Below are 13,460 nucleotides of genomic sequence, written 5' to 3' on the forward strand. Positions count from 1 at the left end.
CCCTTGCCGACCCCCACGGCCACTCCTCCAACCATCACGCCCATCATGCATCATCATCATGCCCCTCCCCGTGGGCATGACTACACCACAGTTTCGGTGTCAGGCACCGGGGGACAGCGCTGCCTTCTGAACAGCATCGTTTCTAACATCCACTGCTACAATCCCAGGGACAGTTGGATGAAATGAACACAGACCAGGCGTGGATCGGACCTGATTGAACCAAATACTGTTCAAATCCACATGGTTAATGGCTCAACGTCAGAATGATGTCATCAATCCCCCAATAATCATTTTAACGATCAATGACATTGTCATTACTTTCTCAATAATGTCAAGAGGTTCAATATTATAGTCTGTTAAAACAAAATGATGAAACTTGTCTGAGCTGGGCTTCCCACAAACAGTATTTCCAAACCGAGTAAAGTCTTTACAAAGTAATCAGTTAAAGAAGAAACTCAGAGCAAAAATGTTCAATAAATTTTGAAAGTCGATTAAAAAATAAATCTGCCACAATCCAGGAACGAACCATCTCTGATAAGAGCGTACATACCTCCTTCTCCGGTTGCTTCATGAACACAGCAAAGATCCTGATGTCATCCACTCCTCCCCCCTTCCCCCTTTCTCCTTCCTTTATTCTGCAGGAAGATGGCTCCTACAACAGCAGTGGCTGCATCCAGAGCAGCCTGAACTCCTCAAGAGCAAGAAAGACGACGAGGGGCAAATGCAATAGGAATGGCTCCATCCGGGAAACAGTCCTGGAGGGTAAACGAAAAGTCTGCATTCTCCTCCAATCCACCCTTGGATTACGCTTCTGATCCTATTGTTGCTGTTGGCTCAATGTTGATTACTTACAGGCACTGTGATGTGATGAAATGGACAGGAGAAGCTCCAGGAATATGCTGCAATAGTGGCAAGGTTCGGCTGAGCCAAATGAATGCTCCTCCTGAACCTCTTCGTACATTGTTGACAGTCAACACTCCAAATGCAAGTCATTTGCAAAGCAACATCAGAAGTTACAACTCGTGCTTCAACATGACATCTTTCGGCACCACAAAAGATCAGAGAATCTGGCTACATGCCCACATTTAAAGTGCACGGAAAAGTTTATCATGAAATTGGCAGTCTGCAGCCATGACCAAATGAAGAGCCAAAATTCCTGCAGATCGACTTCATCGGTGACAATGCAAAGCAGGCTGAACAACACGACAACAATGTCATTCAAACCAAGCTGGTAGTGGTATTGCAGTTGCAAGGTTATGCTCCACAAGGAAAACCACTATTTTCAGAGTCTCAAGTCTGCCATGTAGAAGATGACACCAGAGTACAAAATTGTCATTCATTCAGACAAAATTCCAGCTGGGGATGATGAACGGCGCTTCAATGCACCCTCCAAATCAGAAGTGGCTGTCTTCCTCGCTGGTGCACAACATGGCGATCGAGACAATGTGCTGCAACTCAGAAACAACTCCCTCCAGAGAATTGCTGAGACACACTCATCATGTGGGTGCATCATATGCACTTCAGTGTCCACTAATTTTTTTGTTGTGGACATGAATGCCAAAATTGAGGCAGAAAGACTGAGATTCATTCGAAAGAACCAAAAGAAACTCTGAGTCGAAAACTATGTTCATCTCAGGGATCTCATGAACAATGATGGAAATACTGCCAATGTTGGCCAATTCATCATCTTGCCTTCCAGTTTCACAGGTTAACACTGGTGTTGGCTTAGTGGTTGGGGTGGCAGCTTGGGATCCTTGGGTCCTGAGTTCAAGCCCTGTTGGCTGCTGAATTAAAACACCAGGGGGTTGACTCAGCCTGTCATCCTTCCGAGGTCAGCGAAATGAGTACCAGCGTGGACTGGTAAAGGGGCACTGCATCAGCAGTACAGTCGCGCTTCCAAGAAATGATAGCTACCCCGGCAGCTAAGCTGCCATACACAAGAAGAAGAAGTTTCACAGGTGGTCCCCGCGACATGCATGAGCGCACTCAGGATGTCGTGACATGTGTGAAACTATGGCCGTCCTGATCAGTTCATCACCTTCACCTGCAATCCAGCTTGGGAGGAAGTGGCTAATGAACTGATGCCAGGTCAAAAACCACAGCATCGCCATGATTTGCTGGCAAGAGTATTCCGGCAAAAAAATGAAGGCATTGATGAATGTCATCACCAAGGGAAAGATTTTTGGAGCCATCAAGTGCTACATGTACACAATTGAGTGGAGAAAGCATGGCCTGCCACATGCCCACATTCTGACTTGGCTTCAAGATGAACTCCATGTGCATAGAGTGGATGACTTCATCAGTGCTGAACTTCCAGATGCAGAAATTGATCCACTTCTGTTCAGCACTGTCAAAACACAGGTGGTGCATGGTCCCTGTGGAAGTATCAATCCAAGCTCACCGTACATGAAAGATAACAAATGTACAAAAAGGTTCCCATGATATCTTCTGAAAGAGACACAGACTGGACAAGATGGATACCCACTGTATCATCGGAAAAACAAACAGAAGATGGTGGATTCACAACAACCTTCAGAGTTCGTGGTTGTGAGATTGAAGTTGACAACAGGTGGATTGTTCCATACTGTCCACTCCTCAGACAGATATTCAATGCACACACCAATGTTGAGTCCTGCCACTCTGTGAAATCCATCAAATTTGTGTGCAAGTATGTCAACAAAGGATCTGACATGGCTGTGTTTGACCTGACAATGGATGGGACTGTGCATGATGAGGTTCGGCAATATGAAATGGGAAGATACATCAGCAGCAATGAAGCCGTCTGGAGGATCCTGAACTTCCCAATTAATGAGCGACATCCCACTGTGGTTCATCTCAGTGTGCACCTTGAGAATGGCCAGAGAGTGTACTTCACTGAGGAGAATGTGGTGAGTGCGCTCAAGTCCCACAAAACACAACTCTCACTGTTTTATTCAATCTCTGCCAGGATGATGAATTTGCTAAGACACTGTATCATCAGATACCCAAGTACGACACATATAATGTTGGCAGCAAGAAATTTCAGACCAGGTCACTCCACCCTGGATATGCTGATTCCACTCTCCCAACAATAGATGAAGGTCCTCAATGCCGGACATGAAATCAGAGCCGTATCCCTAGACATATTGCGTCCTTTTGACATGGTCTGGCACCCTGCTCTGCTCACCAAACTCTCTTCCTATGGTATCCACGGCCATCTCCACTCATGGCTCACAGACTTCCTCTCCTGTCGCAGTCAACATGTGGCCCTAAATGGTGTTCTGTCACCCCCTCTTCCTGTCCAGGCTTGAGTTCCTCAAGGTAGCGTTCTGGGCCCTGTTCTTTTTCTGGTTTTCATCAATGATCTCTCCGACTCTCTGGAAAATCCTCTTTATCTCTTTGCTGATGACTCCACCCTCTGCCATACCATCTGTCATCCCTCAGGCCATCAAGCAGCAGCTTCTTCGCTCACTGCAGATCTTAGTAAAATCACAAACTGGTCCAACACTTGGAACATGTCTTTCAGTCCGGACAAATCTCACACTCTCACTTCTCTCTCTGAAAGGACCATTTGAAAAAAAACCCCCATTTACTTTCTCAACAACTCTCTGGAAGAAGTCCTTTCATTCAAGCTTCTGGGTCTCAAGATCTGCCATGATCTTTCCGAGGAAAGTCACATTTCCAACCTGGCCTCCAAAGCCAGTCGCCAACTGGGAATCCTCCGTCATGCAAAGTCCTTTCTCGGCCCACCTGAGCTCCTGACCACTTACAAAGCTTTCATCCACAATCTAATGGAGTACTGTTCTCCACTCTGGGCTGGTGTTCCTGCCTCCCACCTTTCTCAGCTTCACTCTGTGTAAACCAAGGCATTTCGGATCATTGGCATCTCCCGCTATGAGGCCGAGTCTTTGGGCCTCTCACTCTCTCACCGCAGGCAGGTCAGTGGTCTTTGTCTTCTACCATCTCCTCTCTGGTCTCGCCCCCCTGCTGTGTCTGCAATTTGTCCCCACCATATTTCTGCAGAATGCTCAAAGTCCACCAACAACCCCCTTCTGGTAAAACTACCAAAATCACGAATCACTGCTCACCTTCACTCTTTCATTCCTCTTTTTCCCCGCCTTTGGAATAAACTCCCTCACTCTGTTCAATCCCATTATTCCCTCCAGGCCCTCAAAACAGCTGTTTACCACCACCTCATCGTCTCCCATCCAAATCCTCAATGTTTTCTACCCCCGTTAATCTACCCCAAACCCACCTCCTTCAAATTCTGTGCTTTCCTTCCTGAAAGTCCCTGTAATGTCCACCTTGTTTTCCCCATGTTCCCTGCCCCATCCTTCTCCCTTCCACAGATCTCCTTATGTCTCTGTTCCCCACTGTTTTGTCCTTCCCACTCCCGCCCCTCTTGTCTCATGCCCCCATTGATGTGTGTTGTGTGTTCACTCTCACACGAGCCTTGACAAGATATACAAAAAATAATAATAAAGAAGTGGGCTCGCCGCAAAGCAGGGCAAACTCGACCAGACCAGCCAGGCATCAAAGCCAGTGATGCAATCGGCCGTGTGTACACTGTCCATCCTTATCATATTGAATGCTTTACCGAAGACTGCTTCTGTATGAGGTCAAAGGTCCAATATCTTTTGAGGACTTGCGAACAGTGAATTCCACAATCTGCGAAACCTACAAACAGCATTGCCAGCTCAGGGGACTCCTGGAGGATGATACACACTGGAACAGCACTTTGGAGAAGGCAGCTGCAGCTCGATCACCATGGATGCTGCGAAACCTATTTGCCATCATGTTGCAGACATGTGCATCGACTGGAACTGATAGGGATGGTTATGAGACGTGTGTTGGTCCCCATGGGTCTGGAACTGTGAACCTGAATAGCACCAAGTTGTTTGACTTTGGGTGGCTGGTTCATGGTTTCAGTGCCCACAAGCTCATCGCTGGACTTGGTATTCCAACGCTGGCGGTGTGGCAAAGGAGATTGACCATGTCCTCATTGATGGTTGCTGGAGGGTGATCCAGAACTGCAGAGTCTACCAGAGTGCTCAGTTCCTCAATACCGACCACCGGCTTGTTCTAACAACTCTGAAGTTGCACCTTAAATCCAGGAGAATGGTACCATCCCAGCCTAGGCTGGATGTTGGCAAGCTCAAGGATGAGAGGGTAACTGAGGAGTTTGCGAACAGGCTGAGTGGAGATTTGGGGGTCTGGGTGTTCAGGATCCTGAAGAGTTGTGGAGTGACTTCAAGACCACCGTCCTTGATGTTGCCGGTGGATGTCTTGGAACTAACCGTAGGGCAAAGAAGAATTTTGTCTCTCAAGGGACAATGGATAACATTGACCAGAGTTGCAGGGCCAGGCTGAATGGCAGAGCTGAGCTATTCAGGGAGCTGAGGGTGAAAACTGCACGTGCACTAAGGGTGGACAAGGAGGCCTATGTGCGAGGAATCTGTGAGGGGGTAGAGCATCACCTGTGGTCAAGTGATTCTTGTCCTGCTTACAAGGGAATTCATGCATTGCGTTCATCCAAGCCCATCCCTCGGTCTACTGCAGTTAGAGTAGAGGGTGGTAGGCTCTTGACAGAGGAGTCCGAAGTGAAGGCCCGCTGGGCCAGTTACTTTGGGCGGTTGTGCCAGGCTGATCCACCAGCTGTCGAGTTGGACATTAGGGGTGTTACAATCCCTGTTGCTGACCCTGCAATCAACTGTGGTCCACCTTCGCTTGTGGAAACACAGGCTGCGGTGAACCAATTGAAATGGGGTAAATCTCCAGGTATCTGTAGCATCCAGGCTGAACTTCTCAAGGCTGGTGGAAATGCTGCACTTGTGTCATTGTGTGCAGTTCTGTGCTCTGCTTGGAACACAGGCATCATCTCAACTGACGGGAAGAGGGGCCTTGTTGTCCCTCTCTGGAAAGGAAATGGTGATCGCCAAGACTGCAACAACTACTGAGGGGTGACGCTGCTCTCAGTGCCGGGCAAGGTCTTTGCTCGGATAATTCTTGATACGGTTCGCCACCATCGGCTTGAGCAGCAGCATCCAGAGCAGTCAGGTTTTACACCAAAGAAGTCAACGATTGACCGTATCCTTGCTCTTCGGGTCCTCACCGAACGCAGATGAGAGTTTCGGCAGGCGCTGCTTGCAGCCTATGTTGATCTCGGTAATGCGTTTGATTCAGTGAATCAGGATGCCCTCTGGAGGATTCTTGGTCTTCGTGGGGTGCCACCAAAACTGATCGATCTGATGTCTGAACTCTACTCTGGTACTGAGTGCTGTGAGATGTGGTGGTACCATCTCTGACTTATTTCCAGTTGTTACTGGAGTTCATCAGGGGTGTGTACTGGCCTCCATACTTTTCAGCATTTGCATGGACTGGATTCTGGGGAGGATGTCGGAGAGATCAAGCTCCAGTGCATTGTTTGGGAATATCAAGATCTCTGACCTTGATTTCGCAGATGAGGCAGTCATCTTTGCGGAGACTTCAGATATCCTTTTGGGTGCCCCCAAGGTGCTGAATGAGGAGTCGGAGCCACTGGGATTACAGGTTTCCTGGGTCAAAACTAAGATCCAGGTTTTCAATGCATCTTGGATGCTGCTGTCCTGTCTCTGCCTGTTTGTGGTGAGGATGTTGAGGTCGTGGAGAGATTCACTTTCCTCGGCAGTGATATTCATGTCTCTGCTGGCTGTGAGTCAGAGGTCAACAGACGTTTGAGTCGGGCCTGGGGAGTCATGGATTCACTGGATAATGGGGTGTGGCTCTGCCGGTACCTGCGAGGGAGGACGAAAGTCCGAGTCTTCAGGTCCTTGGTGCTTCCAGTCTTGCTCTCTGGATGAGAGACTTGGACTCTGACCAAGGATCTGAGACGGAGACTTACTTCCTTTGGCACCAGGTCTCTTTGGAGAATCCTTGGCGATCATTGGTCGGACTTTGTGTCCAACGAGCGGTTGCTGAGAGAGACTCAAATGAGATTTGTTACCTGCATAGTCCGTGAGCATCAGCTGCGGCTGTATGGACATGTGGCTCATTTTCCTGACGCTGATCCTGCTCATCAGATTCTCTCAGCGAGGGAGCCTCGTGAGTGAAGGAGGCCAATGGGCTGACCACGTGCCTCGTGGTTGCAGCAGGTTGATCAGCATCTCAAGGAGATTGGGATGGGCCAGGCATCTGCCTGGACGATGGCCAGACAGAGGCCCTTGGAGTACCGGCGGAAAGTGGATGCAGCAACCCGCTGCTCTGGCGCATGCTCCCATACCTGACCTGAACCTTCCCTTCACACAAGTATGCAGGCCATAACAACAGGATAGCTCATTGGCATATGCCACTCAAACCCATTCAATCCTCACTCCATTCTCCATTGACACATTACCTCAGACCTTCACTGTACTCGAAACACAGCACAAAAACATTTCTACAACCACCACAACACCTTCCTAAAAAATCCCCACGTCATCAGACCACAGCCTAAGCTCGCTGACACTCACCATTAACGTCACATTCTCGACCACAACCGCCTCCATCACAAACTCATCGCACTACAACCGTTACGTTGCCATCTGCCAAAACAATGCTGCCATCGCTCAACCACAATGGTCACTAACAACCACCTCCGCCTTTTGGGACCATCAGGGACGAGGAGACACACTTCTGGTCGGGGTGCGCGATTACCCCGTGTTATTCCAGGAGCTCCATCACATGGCAAAGTGCGGAGCAAATTCGTCCATTTCCGGTGTGAAATCCTCACCATGGCGGGGCCAACACAGTGGTTCGAGTTCACACGCCAATGAGGACGCGGGGAAACCCCCATCACTCCACCTGTTCTGCTCTGAACCGCCGGCCCCACTGGGGAAGTATAAAAGAAAGCTCTGATCTAGTCCGCCCTCTTGTCTTGCCCACCATTCTCTGTCTGGCCTGCCTTCTCTGTGCTTCTCCCATCCAGCCCGCCCCTTTGTTCTTGGAGTCCGCGGAGCACTGGACGAGCAAGGAAGCCAGACAACAGATTGAGCGTCACCTTGACACATAAATATTTACATAAACAGATTTCTTGACACTCGCGATGAGAACTATCCTCTAACACGTTCTTTTCTTTGTTTCCAACTACCACCCCGACCCCCACAGACCTACATCTTTTCACCTTCCTCTCCACCTCATCTGTCTCACATCTGCCTAACGATTCAGTATTAATGTACCGTTTGCTAATTTATTAGGATTGTTTATGTTTATGCTCAGGTTTATGTTTTTGTTTCAGATAATCACTTTGATTGAGTGAATTAGAGTCTTATTGAAGTTGGCTTGCTTCTATCCGACAACGACTGAAATCACTCAAGCCAATCTACCATGGACAAGTTCCTCAAGCCAGAGAGATATGACGTTGATCCAAACTCAACCATGGCAGATAAACAATGACTCCATTGGCAGTGAACCTTCTAACAACCATCGCTACTCACAACCCGGCCAAACTGAATATACTCATCAATTATGTTGCACCTCCTGTTTACGAGTATATCGCCGAGTGCGATGCATACGACGTTGCCATCAATATTCTCCAAGCACTGTATATAAAGCCCAAGAACGAGATACGTTCAAAACATCCCCTCGCTACACGCAGACAGGAGGGAGAAGAGACTCGATCAATACCTGCAAGTTCTCATGCAGTGAAGCAATTATTGTAACTTCCGAGCTGTGACCGCAGATCAGTGTGGAGATGACTCCAAATGGGACACTTTCATTAATGGACTCCAGTCGGCTCACATAGGACAATTACTACTGGAAAACAAAAATTTGGACCTCCAAACAGCTTTCGACCTCGCTTGTGCTTTAGAGATGGCCCAGAAACACTGAGTCAAACGTGCAGCCTGTCGTCCCTGTTCATGCTGCTGCTACAGGGACCAAAGAAGCTCTTGAGAAGGAAGTAAATGCACCTGTGGAACAAACAACCCTTACTACTACAGCCATCTCTTGCTGCCGTGAATGCTCAGTGTTTCTTCTGTGGATACAATAGGCATCCTCGTAGCAAGTGGCCTGCCAAATATTTTACGTGCAACAGCTGCGTTAAGAAAGGTCTTCCTCCAAGCCGACATCAGCTGCTCTCTTGTGTGCTGATGACATTCTGGGTCACGACTTTCTGAAGCAGCATGCAAGTGTCGAGATTCCCTTCGGTGGAGCCAAGCCACCTCTAACAGCTTGTGGAATTGCCACTGTGACAGTCTCTCCATGCAGATAAATATCAGATTTTTCAAATGATCAATTTGCGCAGTCCTTATCATCAAATCCCCATCAAAGCAGAAGACAAACCACATACAGCATTTGAAGCTTGACAGAGATTATACCAGCACCACAAGATTCCATTCGGCATTACTGATGGTGTTGCAAGCTTTCAGTAAATTATAGACAATGTTTTCGTGGAGGAAGATTTCGAGGATACATTTGCTTTCGTGGACAATGTCACAGTGTGCGGAAAGAACCAAACAGAGCACAATGAAAACCGAAATATAATTCTCAATGCTGCTCAGAAATATAATCTGACATTCAACAATGACAAATGCCTATTCCTTGCAGTCTGTGTGACCTGCTTGGTGACACAATTGCAAACGAAACGATCAAACCCGATTCTGAGCACCTTAGACCATTTCAGGATCTCCCTCCCTCTCATGATGTGCTTTCATTATGTCGAGCAATGACAATGTTCACACATTATTCACAATGGAGTACAAAGGTTTCTGCGAAGATTCAGCCCCTCGTACAGTGTCAAAGCTTCCCACTATCTTCAGCTGCTGTTGAAACTTTTGAACGTCTCAAGGACATCACCAACTCCATTGTTATGGATGTGGATGACGCTGTTCCTTTTGTTGTTAAAACAGACGCTTCCAATCACGCCATTGCCACAACACTTAATGCAACAGGACATGCTGGCTCTAATTCACAAAGGGCATCTCGGAGCGGGAAAGTGCAAGGTGCGGGCTCGACCCATTTTGTTCTGGCCAGGTATGTCAAGAGATGTAGAATCACGTGTTGCTGAGTGTGCGGTATGTGCCAGATTTCAGCCTGCCAATCCGAAAGAGCCACTCATCCCGCCCAGCGTCCCTGATCGTCCATGGCAGAAACTGGGTGCCGATGTATTTCACTTCGGTGGAAAAGACTATCTCTTCCTAATGGACTACTTCTCAAAATTTCCTGAAGTGTCACAGCCAAATGGGCTCATGGCTACCGCGGTCATATCAGCAATGAAAGTGGACTTTTCCCACCATGGCATACCGGAAGATGTATTCGCTGACAATGTTCCCTTTGGCAGCGCCGAAATTAAGGACTTTGGATACGAATGGGGAAAAATGTTCACAACCTCGTCCTGAACATATCCACAATCCAACGGTCAAGCTGAACGTGCAATACAGACAATGAAACAGGCATTGCGAAAGGCACATGAACACGGTACTGACATTCAGCTGGTAATCCTTGCCTACCCCCAACTCTCATATTCGCGGAATGACACTCTCTACAGCTCAACTCTCGATGAACAGGAGGCGAAGGGATAAATTACCTGTTTACAGTAAAAGCCTCCAGCCAGGTGTCATATCAGATGGTTGTGCAGCTCCGGGACAGTTAGAGGCAGTACTCCAAATTCTATGATGGAGGGGCGAAACCTCTTATGGAGCTTGAAGTCGGTGATGCTGCCCACGTCAAGACCAGACAGGGCTGGGTTCCTGGAGTCGTATCTAGCAAACTTTCCGTACCAAGTTCATACCTAGTTACCATGGCCAACGGTTGATCCTACCACCACAAAAGGTGACACCTGCGGAAATCTCCATCTGAGCCATTGACCATTCTCCCACCTTCGGATGTTGGAGAATTAAACATTCCTCTAGAGGAAGTGCAGAGCACGGTGGACGTGGCACCAACACCACCTTCAGGTGCTGAGGACTCTCAATTTCCTCAACTTCCAAACCGCAGATCACAGCGCGCCAGGGCCTCGCCTCAAAGGGTGAAGGACTACGTTCGATCATAATCATATAGCGTGGTTTTTGAGTGTTCATTAGCTGGTTATCAAGTTTGTTTTTGCTATTTTCAGTCTTTCTCATCATCCTGAAAGGGGAGATGTAATGATATTGTGAGTTATATTCTTGCTTGTTTGCCTGTATTCCTCTGGCCTGGATGTGTGTGCACATGTGTTATTAAATCTGGCAGTTGGTCCACCCAAGGTGATCCTAGTAGTGTCCGTCGTCATTACAAAAACCCTTTATGGATGCTGCTGCTGCTGCTGCTTTGCTCCTCGTTTGCTGAGTTTACATGGGAATTAAGTAATCCACTGTTTTGGTTTTCCAATGGAGCTGAAATCGAAAATAAATGGAGGTGACTCATTTGCCTCCAATATTGTCCTTTTTAAACAAAGGATAAGTAAACATTGTGACACACTTCCTGTTTGCATGAGGAATCACAACGTGGAAACACTGTTGGATATTGTTGCGGCAAAGTGGTGAGAGTATGGAATCAGTATTGAGTTGAATAATAAGGATGGGTATAAAAACATAACCCACAAAAAGGCAGCACGGCCCAAAATCCTTCTCAATGAAGAGAAAACGGTGTTATACAAACAAATAAAATCTGACACACAACTTCAACTCATGATGTACGTCCAGTTTGAAATTCGAGGAGCAAAGAATCCTTTCAAAAGTAAAGGAACACAACCAATGTGGGACCAGGCCGAGCGTGCAGTCACTGAATATTTTGTACGGCCTCTCTTGATTGTGCTGGAAGGATAACCTTGAGGTGTTTCACTTGCAGGGTGATCCGTCCAGGTGTTCAGCCTCCCTCGGACGTTAAACTGGGTGTCTCTTCCATTCGTAGTAGTAGTTGGTGGAGGTTGAAGATCCCACAATGCTTCCATCAATGGACCGTGAGTTACTCCCAGCACCCTGGCCAAACTACAGACTCCTGCACCCTCAGTTGAGTGTCCTGCCTCGGAGTGGCGACCCGTCCAGGATCGAAATCATCGTCGAGAGAATGCGTCCGCAGAACCAATCCTCTGTAAGTTGGAGAATACATTCTTTTTTTGCAGACATATAATCAGTAATCGTATTCCTCTCTATAACTCACAGATAGTTGAGAATTTCCAGGTGCAATTGGAGTCTCAGCTGATGGATGATAAATGTAAGTGAGCTTTTGTAGAATGATTGGCATTCAATAAGAAGCAATTCATTGTCAAACCTTTTCAAGCACAGAGTATCAACCAATGTGTGGTGCATCACCATGTATAATACGGTTAACCAGGTATGTGATATGACCAGGTAAAGGATATGACCAGATATTCATGCAATTTGCCTGTGATTGCCCGACAGTCCTGTGGAACCTCACACTCTTTCATCACGTGACTGTCCACATGCTGTCTTAAAGTCTGTTGCAGGGTTTTCTTCCCTCGAGGAGATTTTTGTTGTTTTGTGAAAAGAATACTCAGGTACAATGTTGCCTGTGATACTCCACTCTGTGATGAAGCACCGATGTGAAACCAACACCCCACCCCACCCCACCCCACAAAATTCCAGGACGCACACATTCTTCCCATAAACATCTCCTGTTAAACTTCAAAAATCCAACCTGACTGCACAACTCAACTCTTCATTCTTCATTTCTCCTGTCTGGAGAACCACCTTCCTGAGGCTTTATTCCCACCCTTTCCTCCATGACTTCAAGCAGGCAGTGTGCTTTCACCTCATGTCATCATTCATCGTGACCCATGATCTTTATTACCCCCATTAACCCTTCCTAACCCAACCCCCTTACATGCTGGTTTATGTTTCAGATGCTCCCCTCCAAGCTCTCTTGTTTTCCCGTTTGTTCATACCTGTGCTGGTTGTGCCCAATTGTTCCCCCATGATTCCATCAGCAGTTCAACCTTGCTCTTCCATGAGCCTCGATCTTAGAGAGAGAAAAAAAACAATGACCTCATATATCTTTCAGCTTTTTCCATGAAATCACTTTAGATGATTAACAGTTGTTGGTAGAAGAAGTTTGTGAAAGGATTTCTCAATCATGATCTGAGTTAGAATCTCCCAAGATTTTGCACAAAATTAACAATATTAAGCTCTTTGGGGAAAAAGAAAGGAAATGCCATGTTTTTCCTTTTGACCACAAACAGGTTTTCCTTTTCCTTTTATCGGTCTCTGGGTGGGAAGGAAGAGGAGGAAGGAGGAGTACGTGAAGAATTCAAAAGGTCATGTGGTCAGGGAATAGTATTGATGATGGGGGATGTTAACTTGCCAGGGATAGATTGGGTCCAGGAACAGGGAAAGGGCAGAGCGGATGAGGATTTCCTAGATTTAGTCCAGGAATGCTTTTTAACCCAGTTTGTAGATGAGCTCATTTGGGGGAGGGCAGTCTTAGACCTCCTGTTAAGTAACGATCCCAATGTGGTGTAGGAGGTCAGGTCAGGTATGGGAGCATGTGCCAGAACAGCGCGTCGCTGCATCCACTTTCCGCCGGTACTC

General features: G+C 47.3%; 1 pseudogene; it reads left to right on the top strand.

The window, feature by feature from the left end:
- Nucleotides 1-2,202: 2,202 nt before the first annotated feature.
- On the top strand, nt 2,203-10,331 carry LOC147016469 (uncharacterized; annotated as a pseudogene).
- The last annotated feature ends 3,129 nt before the right edge of the window (nt 10,332-13,460 follow it).

This window comes from Eptatretus burgeri, chromosome 11 (genome assembly GCF_056783735.1).
Source record: "Eptatretus burgeri isolate ZD-2024b chromosome 11, Ebu_testis_v1, whole genome shotgun sequence".
Lineage (NCBI taxonomy): Eukaryota > Metazoa > Chordata > Myxini > Myxiniformes > Myxinidae > Eptatretus > Eptatretus burgeri.